Source organism: Abrus precatorius, unplaced genomic scaffold, assembly GCF_003935025.1.
Source record: "Abrus precatorius isolate BTA unplaced genomic scaffold, Abrus_2018 Scaffold5, whole genome shotgun sequence".
NCBI classification, from domain to species: Eukaryota; Viridiplantae; Streptophyta; class Magnoliopsida; order Fabales; family Fabaceae; genus Abrus; species Abrus precatorius.
In genome coordinates, this window is record NW_020874395.1 from 22734679 (window position 1) to 22740162 (window position 5484).

The 5484-nt window shown below is 34.2% G+C and overlaps 1 non-coding gene across 1 annotated transcript; it reads left to right on the plus strand.

The window, feature by feature from the left end:
- Positions 1 to 568: 568 nt before the first annotated feature.
- On the plus strand, positions 569 to 675 carry LOC113868211. Its single transcript, XR_003505238.1, has one exon. It is a non-coding gene; the product is annotated as a small nucleolar RNA R71 (small nucleolar RNA).
- The last annotated feature ends 4809 nt before the right edge of the window (positions 676 to 5484 follow it).

The window sequence follows — 5484 nt, forward strand, 5'->3', positions numbered from 1 at the left end:
ACTTTCATCTAGTCCAAGGATTGAAAAAGGGCTGAGACACTCTTGAGGATCGGTTTCACAATTTATTCAACAACAAATTCGGTTTCATCTCTTCCTTCTTTCTCCTTTTGCTAATTATAATTTCAAATTGAAGTTCTTCGTTTGGATTGATAATTGTGCAGTTATTTTGTTACATATTATTTGGTTGAATTAACATAAATCGATTAGGTTCTAGAGGTTTCTGAACTTTGAGCGAATTGTGTGTTAATCGAATGCATGAGGGTTCTCGTGTGAATGCTTAATTTGAATTGAGGTTTCATTCGAATTTAATGTTAATCACTAATTTGTTGGTTGATGCATCTTCTTGAAATCTGGTGATAGAGTGGTCGTAGTTCTTCTAAATTCTTGTATTAGAGCCTTTAATTCTTGTTAATATTCTATAAATCAAACCCCCTCTAAATTTATAATAATATAATGTTATCATCATTGGGAGACGACTCGGATTGCACCTCTTACTACATAATTTTTATGCAATTTGATTTTTAATAATTTGTCCAAGCGCGACACTCGCGATCATCTCCACGTCGAAAAATCATGATGAGAACATCTCCTTAAAAGCTTTCCAAATCACTCCCATGCTTCGAATAAGGATTCTACTTTATATTGTTGGAAGCAACATATCTCCATCATAAGCTTAGAGGACCTTGATGGGGGAAAGTACTTTCCCAAGAATTGTTAAGTGAGATCCTCCCAAGTTCTGATGGAGTTGGCTGGGACCATGCATTCACCTTTTTAGATACTGAGAAGGGGAAAAGGCGGAGTTGAATAGCATCGTTGGAGACTCCATTGTATTTGATGGTGTTTGTCAATCAGAGGAACTTTGTCAAATGGAGATTGGGGTCTTCATTAGGCATGCCTCCAAACTGTATCGAGTTCTGGACCATGGTTATGAGTACTGGTTTCAATTCAAAATTGTTGGCCTCCACATTAGGTGCCGCAATGCTTCTAGGAGTACCTCTAGCAATGGGTGTTATGTAATCTTGAATTGATCTCTTTCCCTCTGTCATTCTTTGCTCTCTCACTTCTTTTCTTTGTCTACGTGTTGTTCTTTCAATCTCCGGATCAAATAAACAAGTTGTAGAGCACTTAGAACAAGTGAGCATACATTAAAAGAAATTATGAAATAAAAAAATTAAAATAAAATAAATACAAAAATTATAAAAAAAAATTTTTAACAATAAACAAAACAGAATTAAAATAAAGTAAAACACAAATTGCTTAGATCAATTAAATTTGAGATTTTCTTAATATTGAAAAAGCAATCTCCGGCAACGGCTCCAAAAACTTGTTCGGAGGGCAAGTGTACCCATCGAGAAGTAATAAAGGGTTCTTAAATTAAGTTCTCGAAATATCTTTCCACAAGGATTAATTTCCAATTACTAAGAATTTCCTAATTCAATTGTTTAAGCTTCAAAGATACGAGATTAATTAAAAACAAGAATTTATAAAATCAATTATAAAAATAAGACCAAGGAATACAATGCACGTCTTGGTTAAACTTATCGGAGAGGAACCTAGGGCATATGGGTTTTCTCATTCAATCCTTTATGTTATTTTTCTGTTTAACTCTAAATCCGATTTCCTTGTGATTACCAATCATTCATACAAATACTATTAATACCCAATGGTCATGCAATATTAATATTCTTTTCTCTAAATTAACATCCCCAATGGTCATGCAAGACATTAATTTAAGAAAGCTTTAGGAGCCTACGAACTTGTTAATTTAATAACGATTAGAAAATAAAGATTGGTTTGGTCCACCAAATCCTATGTCTCATTTTACCCTATAGATCTATTAATTAACCGAGGTACGGTCGCCTGACGATATAATTAATTAGGATTAAGAAAGAAGCGCAATAGGATAAAATCTAACCACAAAACGGAAATCAAATTTAGATTCAAACATCAAAATTCCATAAATTCATGAACAATAGTTCCAATAACCCTAGCTATGGACTTAGTTACTCATGCTAAAGAAAAGAACTAAAATAATCATAAACAAATCCATAATCAAAAGAAATAGTAAATTAGAGTGTGAGATGTGTTCCCGGTCTTCAAGTACGATCGCTCGAAGCTCCAAGTCCTGTCAAGCATATGCCAAAGATCCCGTGTAAGAGAGACGAGATCAAATGTATTTTAGAGCCAAAGCCAAGATGTCAAAAACGGTCATTTTACGATGCCTGAGATCTCCCTTTTAACAGGGTTTGAAAATCCTAAAGATTCTTCATAATTGGGCTTCCCACAGATGAGCACGGCCGTGTAAGGCTTTAAGCACGACCGTGCATGGGCTCGAAGCACCCCCGTGCTTGTTGAATGGGTCTAGGCGTGCTGACTGCTACGAAGCTCTAATCTTTCATCAATTTGGGCCCATAATGCACCCAAAATCCACTTGCGGCCTCTTTATACCAAACTGCACAATTAATATATAAATTAGTGTAAAATTCAAATAAAATAAAGGTCAAATATGAATATATGGGCTGCAAAAGAGGGCCTAATTACAGACTTATCATTCTACTATTCAGACAATTTTGATAAGAGATTGACATATACTTTTACCAATGCTTTCAAGCACAGCCGCTAAGGGTCGCTAGCTCACTAGCCTTGTCTCTTTCTTTGAATTCCCAATTTTTATCCACCTAGTTAGTTTACTACTCATGATTGAAAAGATGTTAGATTTTCACAAACATTTGCTTTCCTTGATTCAATCATTAAGGTTCTATTACAAATTCTAGGTCAAAGACAAGTAAGTGGCTAGACTCAATAGTATGGTCATACTTACACATGTCAATTCTCTCTAAGCGTTCTCATTAACACATACACACCCCTTCACGGTCTCATAATCACAATGGGGGCCTCAATCCACCTGCCTATGCATCTCTACATGCTTTCAACCAACTATGGGTCATCAATTAACATGTGCTAAACTAGATTTTAAAATCATGCAATCATCACATTCATATTCAAATGTCACAATATGTGCAAGACTTATGCATATACAAATAATAGCATATTCAAAAGCACAATGCCTCAATCATCTCCAGTAAAGGTGAATTTTATTCTTGTAGGCGTCCTACATTAGGTTTGTCTAAGTTTCCCTCTGACAGTTTATTCAATCTTTTCATCAGACACTTTAATATATTCAACGATTTAGATTTTATTATTATTATTATTTTCTAAATCCACTAGTATAGTTAACATGACTAGTATTCTATCAAACATAACCTAAGTCATTTTGTTCCTATTCTACACCACATTCAATTAAATTTTCTAAAGGGTCAGATACCTTATTCGAGGCTTCATTTTCTATTACCTTTTTCACCCATTATTGGAATATCTATTAACTTGTCCAATTTCTTGCTTATTATAAATTAGTGTAATTAAGCTTAGCATGACTTAAAGTTATGAGGCTCGGTGGTTCATTAGATTGCCTAAGCAATAGTCTAGTTAAGAGTTCATATCCTTTTCTAAATTATCAAGAATAAATTGCCTAGGTGTTTCTATCTAGCATAGTTTGGTTTGATTTTACTAAGTAATAGAATATATATGTCAATTACAGCTTAGTCCATTCAACAAGTTTTTGTGTACTTAGTGCTATTCTGTAAAGGACAATTTCCATTCTCCTTGGTATTCATTAAGTTTAGGAGTCTAAACCTTACCCTGAAATTTTGCTTAACTTAGTATTCAATTACATAATTTCACACATACATATGCTCCACAGTAATATAATCAAACATATCAATCTCAATATTAAATACATGTCTATAGACTCAATTTTCAAGAGCTTTCAACCACACACAACATTCATAATTTCATCAAGTGTATTCTAATCCATTCACTTAACTCCTAACTAGAGTCATATGAAAGTTTCCCCCCTCACCTTAGAGAGTAACTCAGTTTGGTGAGGAAAGACACTCCACTTCCAGCCTTGTTTTGGTTGTACTCGCGTTTTTTTTCTCAACAAGATCGACAATCGTCCTTTCCAAGTGGTTCTTGCGATTGAGTCCATAACTTACTCGTTTAGAATCCGAATGAAGCATGTGGGGTACCGATGTGTTTCTCATCCAAGAATGCAGACACTAAGCTCATTAGAGGAGATTTTCAATTGAGTCAAATAATTTTAGTTAACTAAACATAGTATCGGTACAACATAGTGCTTAGTTTTGAACAACTAGAATTTCAAGTTTCGGTACACTTACCAAATGTAGTGTAATTAAGTGATATAGTATCCAAATCGTGCTCAAGATAGTTCTTTGGAAAGATAAAACTATCATGATCTAGAGAATGGGTTGCTGACTTATCCTCGTTCTTTGGGGGAAGCAAATAGAATCTAAATCAAGCTTGGGATAGCTTGTTAGAGAGCTTATATAACTTAGAATATAGGAACACGGTTAGGAAATGTTTTCCACATGCATGCATAGTTTTCCAGAAATTGAGAGAAAGTTGATGCCGCATGCAATTTCATAAAAACATTTTCTGCACAATTTCGCATTTGGCAGCTTGAAAGCTTTTTTTACCAAAAGCAAGGGAAATGACCTCCAAATTGAGTTTCGTAGAAGGGTTTTGGAAAGTAACATCCTAAGGATTATGGAGATGTTCATAAAATAATTTTCCATGCATGCAGGTAGTACAGAATAACGATTTTACAGAGATGTGTTTCGGTTGTTATGGATTGTTTTGGTAGATTTGAGATACTTAGTTCGTGCATGTCGTTGAAACATCAAATGGACTTCAAATTGTGCATAAGATGCCTTGATGAAAAAGTTATGTCATAAGGAACACAAGTATGGGAATGCATGTCAATAAAATCACATGAAAGTGGTTCAAAAAGAAGACTTTTGCTACTGTTAGCAGAGAAAACACAATTCTGAGATAGCTTCATTAATTTGTGATCCAAATCAAGTCTAACCAATTTTATTTGAAAGCTCAGACATTGAGGTTTATAAAAATGTGCTCATTCAAATTTTTGGAAATAAAGATTGGTCGTAGCACTCACATTAATGCAGAGTGTGTCTGCTGATTTTCAAAATGAGACCTCCACTTGTCCTGATATTTTGACTTAGCAAATGAGATCGAGAATGGGCTTAAGATAGCTTGTTGGAAAGATCTAGTTACAAGGATTTCATAAGTGTTTATGAATGTTCATAAAGTTGGATGAAGAGGGATATAAAAACACATTCTTTTCTCCTTGATCTTTGCTCTAAATCTTACTCTGAAAGTGGCTATGAAAAGCTAATGAAGTGTATTGTGTGAAGAAATAAGGCCAAGTTAAAAATAAGTAGGTTTAATGTTGTTACAATTCTAAACACTAGCAAGTGCACTAGGAATTGCAGCAAGTAATGAGTAATTTTTAAGATCAGAGTATCATCTCCACATGGAATTAGGAAATCATTATCAATTCACAGAACAATAACTAGTTGAGCTATCAAAATTTGCAAGAGTTGT